Below are 14,489 nucleotides of genomic sequence, written 5' to 3' on the forward strand. Positions count from 1 at the left end.
GCATTGTCATTGATGACAATTATAATTGTTATGGGGATAATTTGTCAGAGTCTTCTCAGGACGCGTGGTAGTCTGTTGGTATTCATTAAACTCCAAATTATCATGGGTAGTGCCAACTTGCGTATGAGACCTGCTTGGACAAATGAGTATGGTTGTAGCTAGGGCATTGAGGACAAGAGTTTAGTGTGACAAATTTGGAGAAACCACCTCCAATCTGATACAATGTCCTAGCACCTGAAAGTCCATAAGTATAAATCAAGAAAAGACACATTATTCAAAATTCATTCACAAACCTAAGGCCTTCACAGCTTTATTCATCTGCCTAAACCCACACATTACGTGAGTATGTTTATAGAATTGTATTTCAAGTATTGTTGTTTGTCGATAATATAGTGTTGTTTACGATGTGTTATTGAAATTGATGTGATACTATATGTTGCGTAGCTATGTTTATATAATTATATTTCAAGTATTGTCGTTTGAAGATAATATAGTTGTTTATAAAGTGTTATTGAAATTAATGTGATAGGTTTATGTGAATGTGAACAGAGCCAACTTACACACCTAATGTTACAATCTACTACCATTACAAATTAAATCACATTCCTTTCGTTACACACGAAAACATTTAATTTAGAGCATATTACATGACAATCCTTGAGGTATTTTATGAAATTCAAGGTGATCGTGGTGGTCGTGGGACTTAAGCAAAACTTTTTAATTTAGGCCTTCATATGTTTAATCTTATAACTAAGCATTTTTATTATTAAGAGAATACTATATATGCATTAAAAATTGATTAAAATTGTAGGAAAAATAAATATATTTTACTTTGTTATATTTCAAATATTTTTTGAGTTTACAACTAATATATAATATATATGAATATTATTAAGCAGGAATGTCTTGAGATTTATAGCATTCACATTAGAGAATGATTTTATTAATACTATGTGGGGGCGTTTGGATTGGGAGTATATAAGATAACAGGGGTAATCTTCGTTTATTTTGTAAAATTCCAGTGTTTGGTTTACAAGTAATAAAATATTACGGGAATCTTTTATTGCAAATAAGGGGCGTTTGGATCATATAATGTTTTATTATAGGGGGATATTATATTAACGGAATAAAAGATCACCTTGAAGATTACTAGAAATGTTTAGAAAATTTGTTTGGTTGGATTGAATAAATTAGTGAATAATATGTTTGGTTGGGAGGATAAATGGGTGGGTATGTTATATAGATTACTAAATTGCACTCCTTTTTAAATATTAATATAACAATAATTTTTTATTATTATTTTTTGAATAATTTCTTTTAATCCCCTACTTTTCAGATTTAGTAAAAACACCCTGGCAACCAAAAACATTTTAAACTTAACAAAAACACCTCTACCCACCCCAAGTCACTGCCGGCAGCCAACCACCACCGCTGGCGGCTATTAGCAGTGCCACAGATCTGGCCGTGAAACGGCCACAGACCTGGCTATGAAATAGTTAGGTCTTTGGCCGTGAAATAGCCAGATTTGGCATTTTCTAACCATGGATTTGCGATCCACGGTTGGAAATAGCCTCACTGGCGCATGACCGGCCATATATGGCCGGTTGTACGCCATTGTGATGACTTTTGGCAGCCTTTGGCGACAGTCGATGGTGGGTGGCGGTGGTGGCTAGTTTTGGGTTAATGATATTTTTGTAAATAATGACATTAACAAGGGTAATGTCATCCAAAAAAACTTAAAAAACAAGGATAAAAGTGTCTGCATGAGTGAATTTGGTGTTTTGTAAATGTTAACAAATATGAGGTTAATTTGGACCAAATGCTCAACTGTTTAGGGGCAACATGGAAACAAAATTGTATTACCAAGGGTAAGTTTTAATAACAACTCCTCTCCCCCTCCGCCAAGGTATTAAGATTCCTAGCAATATACCCCCAAATGCTACTGTTTGTTATAAAATATTATAGGAATAATTTTTTACAAACCAACTAAACATCGTCAGCTGCTCAATTTAAAAATATTACCCTAGTTATCTGATATTAATCCCATCCAAACTGGCCTATAGTATTTACTATTGGTAATGTGGGCGGTAATCTGATTACCTTGTTAGGGGGTGTTATTAAAACATTACCGGGATAATCTAATTTTTCTACCCATTTTTTCCTTAATTAAAAACCATTTCGGACATAATTGCCCTCAAACGTCTACCAAATAACAATTACCCAACCCCCCTACATTTGAGAAATTAGTTAAAACACCTCAGCCACAAGAAAGTTTAAAAGTTAACAAAATACCCCCAGCCACCCAAGACCACCATTGGCTGTGACTCACCACTGCCGGCGTCAATCGTTGTAATGGTGCACGACTAGTAGGATCTGGCTAGTCATGCACCGATAAGGCCTTTTCCAGCCATGAATCATAAATCCATAACCGAAAATAGCCAATTCTAGTATTTCTATGGCTGTTTCACGACCAAAGAATATCAGGCCATGAAAAAGCTATATCTTTGGCCGTGAAATGGCATGACCAAAGATCTGGGCTTTTCACAACCAAAGATCTAAGATGTGGCCGTGAAATGGCCATAGATTTGGCTTTTTTTGGGCCATGGAGATGGCTATTTTTGGCTTTGCTGATGCACGATTGGCCATATACGGCCAGTCGTGCACCATTTTGTCGACTGCCTGCGACGATCGGCAGTGGTGGTCGGTTGTTGGTAGTGGCTTGGGGTGGGTGGGAATGATTTTGCTACAAATTAAAGCTTTATATGGCTGGGGTGTTTTAGCAAAATTTTAAGTGTAGGGGGTTAAAAGAAATGATTCAAAAAATAATAATAAAAAATACTATTATATCAATATTTAAAAAGGAGGGCAATTTAGTAATCTATATAACATACCCACCCATTTATCCTCCCAACCAAACATATTATTCACCAATTTATTCGAACCAACCAAACACATTTTCTAAACATTACCAGTAATCTTTAAGGTGATCTTTCTTTCCGTTAATATAATATTTTCCTATAATAAAACATTATATGATCCAAACGACTACTGTATAATTTTGAATGATGTTATGAAGAAAAAAACTTTGGAAGGTAACTTCTTTATTTTCAATAAGAGAGAGACTAAAATGTTAAATATTTATAAAAGGAAAAGTTAAAAAAAAAAATTAGAAAATTATACTATTTATTATAAATGAAGTGTGTAAATATAGAATTTTGACCTAAATCGCCTATCAAGATTGTTGATATTTAATGAGTAATATTAATTTGGTCCAATTTCAAAGATACAATATGCATTTATTTGCCTTAATCCAAGAAGAAGATTGAATTAATTTCAAAAAATTACTAAATATTTATTTTAGAGGCCTAAACTCAGGGGGACGCCTAAGGTGAAGAAGTTTCTAGAGTTCAAGAGCAAAAAGCAGAGAAGAACAAGAATCAAAGAAGAAGAAGAAGAAAAATGGGTACACTTCATTAATTGATGATAAAACACGCACTACATGTTTTTATATACATTGCTTATTGATAACAACACACACCGTTTCATCATTTACAAACTAAACACAAAACTTAGTAAACTGAAAACAGTACTTAGTAACTTTGGTCTAATATTCGCCCTCCAACTGAACTCCTTTGCTTGTTGGACCTTTTGTAACTTTAGTCCAATATTCCCCCATAAACTGGAACTCCTTTACTTGCTGAACCCTTTTGCTTCTTCAAACTTAAAGGTTGCAAAACTCATATGCTTCCTTTACAACTTCCCAATCCTTTACCTTGCAACATCTAGATTTCCCAGATTTCTCCAATATGCCAAAAAGATATTTAACAGCACATCTACAAATTCCCAAATTACTTCAATCTGCCAAAAACACAGTTAGTAACACATCTGCAAAAACACATGTAACACAATCAACCTTTGTAAAGTCTAGATTTCCCAGATTTCTCCAAACTGCCAATCTGCAAACACACATTCAATCTGCACCTCCTTAAACTGGAACTCCTTTACCTATTGAACCTTTTTGCTTCTTCAAACTCAAAGGTTGCAAAACTCATCTGCTTCTTTTACAACTTCCTAGTCTTTTACTTTGCAATGTCTATGTTGGCATGAGCTGTCTGTGTGTTGTAAGATTAATTTTGTAATTATAGGAATCTAGTTAGGTAACAAATCTTGTATATTAAATATAGGAATATTTAGTTTCCTTAGAATAGGATTGTTTCCTACTTTCAAAATGTAATTGTATCTATAAATTGCCTCCAACTTGGAGAAGAATATACAATATACATAAAATCATTCAAAGACTCTATTGTTTGACATGGTATCAAAGCAATTCCAATCCTAGAAAATCTACCCAACACAAATCGAATTTCGTATTCCGTAACCCATACCCGAAAACCACCATCACAATCGTTTCTTTCCCATCTAAAACTAATGGTTGAAACCAACCAACCGATTATCCTAGCTGTCCCAAACAACCTATCACCACCAATTATTATCCACCAAGACAATTCAACAATTCTGTGTTTCCTACCAGTATCATATTGGATGAAACCAATTACCCATTATGGTCTCGACTTATGGAGACGTGTATTGGCGCTCACAACAAAGTTGTATATCTCATCGAAGAAATGAAAAAGCCAGCACCCGAAGATCCCAATTTCGGAACATGGAATACCAAAAATCACAAAGTGAAAAGCTGGCTTATTGACCTAATGAGTCCACTATTGATGCAACAATTTTTTCATCTTTCCACGGCCAAGGAAATATGGGAGGTTGTGTCAAGAACCTTTTATGATGGATCGGACGAAGTCCGTCTCTTTGAATTGAATCAAAAATCTATTTCTACCACATAAGATGGTAGACCATTGTCAACATACTATAACGAACTTGTTGCTATTTTTTAGGAAATTGATCATAGGACTACCTTTCAAGAAGGAACAGTTGAAGGGGTGGTCCAGTTACATTCCACAATTTCTAAGCTTCAAGTTCATATTTTTCTAAGTGGACTTGATTTTGAATTTGATCAGGTTCGTGGAGAAATCTTACGAAAAGACCCAAAACTTGATCTAGAGAGCACATATGCATATATGAGGAGAGAATATCAACTACGACGAACAATGGGAGGATCTCACCTAATCTTCGAGAACTCGGCTATATTGGTCAACCAAACTCGGGAAGGATCATCATATGGCTCATCAAATAATCGAAATAATCAATCAAATGGAAGGTCTAACACCTTGTATGTAGTCATTATGGTGAAATAGGCCATTTGAAACATCGATGTTATGAAATCATTGGCTATCCTGAGTGGTGGGACTTCTAAAAAAAACCAAGGAAGAAGATTGTAGGGAAAGTATGGTGACATCTACGCAGACAAATGTGGAAGACAAATCATAGCCTACAACAAATGTTGCTCACTCAGGTATTGTTGGTAAGGCAAATGTCCTTTCTGCCATTTCTAAGAATAGTACTTGGATTATTGATGCAAGTGTATCCGATCACATGACTAGGGACTCTGGTCAGTTACAGTCCATTCGTCCATCTTCCAAATATGTTATATCTACAGCTAATGGCAGTACCTTGTTAGAGTAGATGTCCTAAAGCCAATAAATTATTATAATATTGACTCTTTGTAATAATGTTTATTTATCAATAAAAGACATTTTCTACTATATCGTGTAAATCATAATTATATGTATTGATATATGTCTTTAGGATGGTAGAACCGTGACGAGGGTATCAAGTGTTTCAAATCTTGATAGTGAAACCTTATGATCATATATGGTGGCCATTCTAGAAATGTCCGTAGCCCCAGTATTATTTTGACTAAGGACATAGATAATACGGTAAGACTATGATAGTGTTGAATGACCCTGTCGAAAGATAGTGACTGATCTCACTTGTCAAGGTTGTTTGCTGACAATCTAGTGTGACACATAGGTGCTTGTTGTAGGCAAGTTCACTAGACAGACCCATTAGAGGATTCCATATGGATGGTAACCTCAGTGTCTATGGAATAAATCCTTTAATGGATGGTGGTGCATATGATCCTTAGACTTGAGATCACCAGAGCGCCTTGTGTACTAATTGGTGTAGTTTGACACTAGCCCAACATAGTCCTATTCAGGACTATCAGAAGGTAGTGATTTGCTACATTGAGAAGTGTATCAAGACTATGGTAGATCGACAAAGGATTCATCACGCTCAGGTATGGGAGAAGTTATCTCACCAAACAATTCAGTAAATGACAATGACACTAAAATCTGTGGCCACAGTGGGATTGAGTTGTTACTCAATCCAATTCATTATTCCAGTCATTGGTCCAGTAACTGAATACAAAGATTTCGAGAATACCTGAGGTTGACACTATTTCTGGACCTTAGCCTTGATGGGATAACGAATGTTGAAAGGATTTGACTGCACGATAACCATATTGTTGATAGGTAGCTATTTCATTGAATCTGAATCTATCGGGTGGCCATGATGCCTTGCTAAGGGCCAATCTTGGTCTATGTGAAGTGAGATTGATGTCAATCGTGATACTATTCACTACCGATATGATAAGAAGCCTACGAGTCACATACGTAGAAGATAATTTAAGAATCAGTTTGTGAAAAGGGTATTTTTGTCTTTAAGATGAAATAGTATTTTGGTAATCTCATAGTACAATTAAATTTGCCAAGGTTGTTGCTTGTATTCAATTTTAATATTGAAATTAAAATTAGTGAGATTATATTTAAATATATATGCTCATATATTTAAATGGATTATTATTGTTAATTAAATATTAATATATTAATTGATTTTATTAATAATAATAATTTATTAAATTTAAAATATCATTAAAGGGTGTTTGGTTGCAAGGGTGGATTAGGGTTGGAGCCCATGGCTATTCCTAAGTAAAATATGGTTTTAATTAGTTGCACTATATAAGTGCAACTTAAATTAAAACAAGATAACAGTCATTCAATTAATAAAAACCCTAGCCACCCACCTCTCCCTTTCACGTTTTTCATAGATTGAATCAAAGAATTTTCTTCTTTGATTTTTTTGGATTCTTGAAGCCTTTGATTATTCTAGCAAAATAATACAAAGGTTCCACGAATTGTCTTCGTGTGGACAACGTGAGTGCGATTCTATATTGAATCGGGAAGTAAGATCAAAATCAGAGATATTGAAGGAGCCTCCAAACGTCGGTAACGTATTCTATATCCATGTATGGATTTGGTTTTTACGCATATTTTATTTTTAACATGTAAACGATATAATCTATACTCAGACCTTGGCAAAAAGGTAATTGATTTTCTGGTTTAATTTTTGTTTTCCTGCTGCATATGATTGATCAATTACTTACATGCCTCTCCTGGAGAAGGATCCATCCTCTTATCAAGTACTCTCACATTAAATACAGTCCTTGTTGTTCCATCCCTTGAATATAACCTATTATTTGTTAGCAAAATCACCTCCACTCTTGCTTGCATTGTAACTTTTTGGCCCTCTTTTTGTGTCTTTCAGGACATTCTAACTTGGAAGATTCTTGCTTATAGTGTTAAATGGGGCAAACTCTATTACTTGGATTTCACAGAGAATGGGGGATAGAAATTTAGTCAGGCATACCAAACTCGTAGTGAAGAAAAATCTCGAGCAACCATATGGTTATGGCATCGAAGATTGGGACATCTTTCTTTTGGATATTTAAAAAATTACAACCACACCTTTTTTCAATTATGAATGATTCAGACTTTCATTGTAATATTTGTGAACTAGCCAAAAGCCATCGTATTCCTTATCTACCAAGTTTGAATAAAAGTTCAAAACCTTTTGCGGTTATACACTCGAATGTTCGGGGTCCTGCAAAAATTCCTTCTATTTCTAAAGCTCGTTACTTTATTACATTTACTAATAAATGTACTAGAATGACTTGGGTTTCTCTACTTCACAAAAAGAGTGATGTTTGTATAGCATTTCAAGAATTTTATAATATGGTGGGCATTCAATATCAGCAGCAGATTCGGGTTTGGCAATATGACAATGTGATGGAGTTCATAAATATGTCCGTTGGAAAGCTTATAAGCCAAAATGGGATTCGACATCAGACTTCTTGCATCTATACTCCACAACATAATGGCTTGGGAGAGAGGAAGAATAGATAGATAACAGAGGTGGTTCATGCCTTCTTGTTTGGCATGAACATACCTTGGTTCTATTGGGGAGAAGCTATGAAATCTACTGTCTACCTAATCAATCAGACACCTTCCTGAGTGATAGAGTTTCAAACTCCTCAACAAAAGCTCCCCAATCTTGAACTAGCAGTCTTTGGTTGTACGGTATATGTGTAAATTCCCAAGACTTTGCAAAATAAACTTGATCCATGTGCAAAATGATGTATCTTTGTAGGCTATTCAAATTTTCAGAAGGGATATAAGTGCAATGATCCTCAAACCCAGATGTTACATGTGACCTTGGACACCTTTTTTCGTAAATCAGAACCTTATTATCCAGGTACAGTCTCTATGCCTTCTCTTTATGGGGAGAACTCAAGTGAAGAGAATGTGTTACAAGAAGGAAACAAAGGAGATGAATTTTTAGAGCTAGAAGAAATGAATGAATGGTTTGGAAGAAGTGGTCAACAAAACTTTGATAATATTTCTGAGATTGAGAATGCGGTGTTGGCTCCTTCGGATAATAATTCAAAATCGAATAATACTACACCAACAACCCTCCCTCACATAATTCTCTCACAACCCTGACGTGGCAGTTTGCAATTGGTCAGTTCACAATGGGTCCCGCATGGGTCCCACTAATTAATTGCGATCTGACCAATTGCGAGCTGTCACATCAGAGTTGTGAGAGAAAGTTTGTGAGAAAGGGTTGTTGGTGTAGTATTACTCTTCAGAATCACCAATAACTACAAAGTTGCCCATGTTAACACCATTAATTAAAGAATCAACCCAGAATGCTTCTCCTCAGGTAATTTTGAGTCCTATATCTAATAAGTCTCCAAAAAATTTGGCTCCAAGATATCCACAAAGATTGAATAAGGGTGTCCCAAAGAAACAATATGAACTTGATCCTAAAGCGAATGTTAAATATCCAATCAATAATTAGGTCTCCACTCATAGACTCTCTGAATCGTATACACTTACTATTAATCAATTATCCAATCTATCTATTCCTAGTAGTGTGTAGGATGCATTGGTAGATCCAAAATGGACAAAGGCAATGAACGAAGAAATGAGGGCTTTGCAAAAGAGTTCTACGTGGGAACTTGTGTCATTAACCAAAGAAAAAAAGACGATCAGATGTAGATGGGTGTTCTCTATGAAACTTAGAGCAGATGGAAGCATTGACAGATATAAAGCTAGATTAATTGCAAATGGGTATACACAAAAGTCTGGCGTGTATTACTAAGAGACTTTTGCACCAGTAACTAAGCTCAACACAATTCGCATTCTCATATCTATAGTAGCAAATCGGGAGTGGCCTCTGCAACAATTTGATGTTAAGAATGTTTTTTCTCAATGGAGATTTAGAGGAGGAAGTCTACATGGAGTTGCCACTAGGAGTTAAACATAGTTCTTCGTGTGAAAATAAAGTTTGTAAATTGAAGAAATCATTGTGTGGGCTCAAATAGTCACCTAGAGCTTGGTTTGGGAGGTTCTCTTTTTCAATGAAGACATTCGATTATAAGCAGAGCAATTCAGATCATACTTTGTTTAAAAAACACAAAGAAGGGAAGGTAACAACTTTAATTGTGTATGTTGATATGGTCTTGACTGGAGACGATCCATGTGTAATGAAGTCATTATAGGAATATTTAGCTACTGAGTTTGAAATGAAGGAACTAGGGAAACTTAAATATTTCTTAGGAATTAAAATAGCAAGATCAAAACAAGGAATTTTTCTTTCACAACAGAAATATGTGCTAGATTTATTGATTGAAACTTGAATGCTTGCTTGCAAACCAATAGAAACTCCTATAGAAATCAATCATAGGCTTGGAATTTTTCCAAACTAGGTCCCAACAGCCATGGGTTGCTATCAGTGGTTGGTTGGGAGCTTAATTCATTTGTCACACATGAAGCTTGATATAGCCTATGCTGTGAGCATCATATGCTAGTTCATGCATGCACCAATTGATAAGCACAAGAATGCAGTATATTGAATATTGAGATACTTGAAAGGTGCTCCGGGCAAAGGTTTATTATTTTTGGTGTCTCTAACATTGAAGGATACACGGATGCTGATTGGGCAGGTGATCAAACAACCAGAAGGTCCACGTCTAGTTATTTTACTTTCGTGGAGGGTAATCTTGTTACTTGGAGAAGTAAGAAGCAAAAGGTTGTGTCGCGATCAAGTGCAGAAGCTGAATTCCAAGGTATGGCTCATGGTGTATGTGAATTGTTATGGATTAGGAGTGTTCTAAAAGATTTGGGGATTGACTATGCAAAACCCATGAATCTTCATAGTGATAATAAAGCCGCTATAGAGATTGCACAGAATCCTGTACAACATGACCACACTAAACATGTTGAGGTTGATCATCACTTCATCAAAGAGAAGTTAGATCAAAAGATTATATAGTTTCCATTCACCACGTCACAAAACCAGTTAGCTGACATACTCATAAGAGCAATTTTAGGGAAGGTATTCATAATATAATCGACAAGTTAGGCATGATAGATATCTATGCTCCAACTTGAGGGGGAGTGTTGACATGAGTTGTCTGTGTGTTGTAAGATTGATTTCGTAATTATAGGAATCTGGTTAGGTAGAAAATCTTGTATATTAAATATAGGAATATTTAGTTTCCTTAGAATAGGATTGTTTCCTACTTTCACAATGTAATTGAATCTATAAATTTCGTCCAAGTTGAAGAATATACAATATACATAAAATCATTCAGAGACTCCATTGTTTGACAATATAAATTTCCCAGATTTCTCTAATCTGCCAAAAACATATTTAACAGCACATTTGCAAATTCCCAAATTACTTTAATCTGCCAAAAACACAGTTAATAACACATCTGCAAAAACAAATGTAACACAATCAACCTTTGTAAAATCCACATTTCCTATATTTCTCCAAATTGCCAAATTGCCAATACACATTCAATCTGCATTACTCCTCTACACGTACTACACTCTACTGCTCGATTCAGTATCTATTCAACTCAACAAATTCTGCAAAAACATATGTAACACAATTAACCTTTGCAAAATCCAAATTTCCCAGATTTCTCCAAACTACCAATTTGCCAACATACATTCAATCTGCACCCCCTTAAACTGAAACTCCTTTACTTGTTGAACATTTTTGCTTCTTCAAAATTAAAGGTTACAAAACTCATATGCATCCTCTACAACTTCCTAATCCTTTACTTTGTAACATCTAGATCTCCCATATTTCTCCAATCTGCCAAAAACATATTTAACATCACATCTGCAAATTCCCAAATTACTTCAATATGCCAAAAACACAATAAGTAACACATCTGCAAAAACCATGTAACACAATCAACCTTTGTAACATCCAGATTTCTTCTCACCTTTCTTCTTGTTATTTTCATCTGAAGCCTGTAATGCAATTGACAGAGAAAGCCAGCGCGATCATTTTGGAATAGCTTCACCTGTCACACATCATAATCATGATTGTAAGGCCTCCTCTACATATAAACACGAAGAAAAATAAATGAATTATTGTTTAGAGATTCCAGTATCTCCTGGATAGTCACTTGACATATTACACTTATGGATATAAAGCCATCTAGAATATATAAAGAAACCTACATGAAAAGGAGGAGCATAACTTCCATGGGTTTCAGTAGTTGGAAATGAAGTCTCGGAACCTGACTTTACAACCTTCACTCTTTTTCTATTAATTTCTAGAATTCTTCTCTCAAGACTACCCTCTCCAAGAACTTGCAAAATTAAGAAATTGTGAAGATATGGTGTTTACAATTTTTTCAACAGTAATTCCTAGATTACAATTAAAATATTGGCCAATAAAGCACGTGGATCTTTAGCAATATCCTTGTTATTGTCCCCCTTCATTATATTGTGAACCGTACCCAAGCAAAAGTCAATTTAGATCTCATAGCACATTAACATACATACAAATAGTAACTAAATCGAGAAAAAAAAAATGCCCAAATAAGGAGTTCAAATATAAAAGACAAGAGATTGAATCAATAATAGATAAATTAAATATTAAGTAGCTTTAACACATAGAAAAATAGTAAGTGTCTACATAGGACTAACATAAAGTCTTCATGCCTTTGAAAATAAGGTGATCTTGTTAGGCACACACCTCATGAATCTAGTTTCTCTTTGCAATGCTTTTACTTCTTCAGCAACACGAAGGAATCAACATTGATAGATTGAATGGAGTAGCCATAGCCTATTGGTACTTTTGCTGAAAGAACGCATGAATTTGGAAGATGAAAATTGTAACACATAATCAAAAACAAAAGCAATAACAGACGGTGATTATGAAGATACAAAGATAATAAACAGTTTGTTGTGAACATTGTTCATTTGATAAGGAGATTGTATTAGATTAATTGTTCATGATTTATTGAATTGGGCATGGGGTAACAAAAGGGGAATTAATGAAACAATAAAATCAAGAAAAGCATCAAAGCAAAGTAATTTTACCCTATTGCAAATTTGGGAAGACAGTGGAGTAAGGAAAGGAAGAAAAAGGTTCGTTGTTTTGTTCGGAGTATAGCTTTCATGGTTGAGGAGATGAAGAATGAGTAGAGAATGAAAATGGAGAAAAAGTAATTGAAACATATAGATATTTAATCTGAATGTGAAGGATTTGTATTAATGAAAATGTGAAGGATTTTTATTAATGGGAACGTGAAGGGTTTGTATTAATAGGAATGTGAAAGGATTAAAAACATCCACCAACCAACTACATTAAGCCACATCTAATAAAAAATCATACACATCTACATATCTCACATCATCACCACATGTAAACAAATGTACATATCTCACATTATTGCCAATCATCCAACATGTCAAAATCTAGCAAATTTACATCTTAAAAAATCCTACAAGTCAATCAAACAGGCCATGCTTTAGGATTATATTAGAAAGTAGTTGAAACGTATAAATATTTAATATGAATGTGAAAGATTTGCATTAATGGGAATGTGAAGGGTTTGTATTAATGGGAATGTGAAGGGATTAAACACATCCACCAACCAATTATATTAAGCCACATGTAATATAAAAATCCCACACATCCACATATCTCACATCATCACCAATGACATGCAACCAAATGTACATATTTCACATCATCACCAATCACATATAGCTACGTGTTGACCAATCATCCAACATGTCAAAATCCAGCAAATTTAGAGCTTCAAAAATCCTATATGTCAATTGATAGACTTATAATTTTTTATTTTTTATTATCCTTCCATTTAGTTTATTTTGCATGTTTAATGTCTTATGGTACTTATTTGTGATGATTTTTATGTATAAGGCATTCGTGGGAAAGTGTTAGCAAAATATACTTAAAATAGTTTCTAGTATTTTTACTTTTGGATGTTTTGGGCCTTTTTCAGGTTTTTGACCATCTCAGAGTAAGATTTTGGTTTTTGGACCTTCTAAGAAGTTAAAGTAGACATCTTAAGCTTTCCATGTTGGGATAGCACGTCCAGAGACAACTTCGTTTGGGCCTCCAAATGCTGGTGTAAAGTCAGAGCTGAAAAGTGAAATTGAATCCTAATTGGAGCAGGATTTCTATAGGACCATTGGAGCTTCCAAAATTCAAATGAGGCGATTCAAAAGCCTAAATTGAAGTACCCATCCTGAACTACAATTCTTATGAATGGGCCGAAGTCTAGAAAGCTTATTGTCCTTTCCAAAACTGGCCTAGAATTTACTACTTCAGTCTAGAGGCTTTAATCCTTAGCTGATTTGGATTATTTTTGTATGGCTCGTATAAAGACTTGGTCCAACTTCAAGAGGGAGTTCAATACAAGTCTGGAGGGCTGGGAATTCGTGTGTCTTAGCTGGAAGTTGGCTTGCACGAATTAAGGACAGACTTGAAGAGAGAGAAAGACATGTTTTCCTAACAGGGTTTAGTTGATTGCCTTAATTTTTGGAGTTTGATTTTAAGGGGGCAGCCTTGTATGTTTCTTTGATATATAAATATAACTTTTAGGCGACTGGGGGATAGAGATTTGGAGACATAACGTAATTTTATTATCTTTTTCTTTGTGCTTTTCATCCCATCTTGTCTAGCAAAATTCTTTAGTTCGATTCAAGGAAACTCCAATCCAGTTAGCATAATTGTGAGACTTTGTTCTTGATCTTAGTTATTCTTTTATTTATATATTTGTGTTTCTCTGTTTTATTTATTAATGGTTGCATGATTTAATTGATTAAAGAGGCATGTTAATATATTGATTGTGTGATTGATTGCTAAACTAAATTTGTAATCTGTAATTGTTATAATATTCAATT

At 34.6% G+C, this 14,489-nt stretch overlaps 1 long non-coding RNA gene across 1 annotated transcript; it reads right to left on the reverse strand.

Moving 5' to 3' along the window:
• Window positions 1-10,951: 10,951 nt before the first annotated feature.
• LOC116106008 lies at window positions 10,952-12,411 on the reverse strand. Its single transcript, XR_004124192.1, has 3 exons — window positions 12,310-12,411; window positions 11,549-11,629; window positions 10,952-11,442 (listed from the first exon to the last, which is right to left on the reverse strand). It is a non-coding gene; the product is annotated as an uncharacterized LOC116106008 (long non-coding RNA).
• Between the last annotated feature and the right edge of the window lie 2,078 nt (window positions 12,412-14,489).

The sequence above is a fragment of the Pistacia vera genome, unplaced genomic scaffold (genome assembly GCF_008641045.1).
Source record: "Pistacia vera cultivar Batoury unplaced genomic scaffold, PisVer_v2 Contig507, whole genome shotgun sequence".
In the NCBI taxonomy this organism is placed as follows: domain Eukaryota; kingdom Viridiplantae; phylum Streptophyta; class Magnoliopsida; order Sapindales; family Anacardiaceae; genus Pistacia; species Pistacia vera.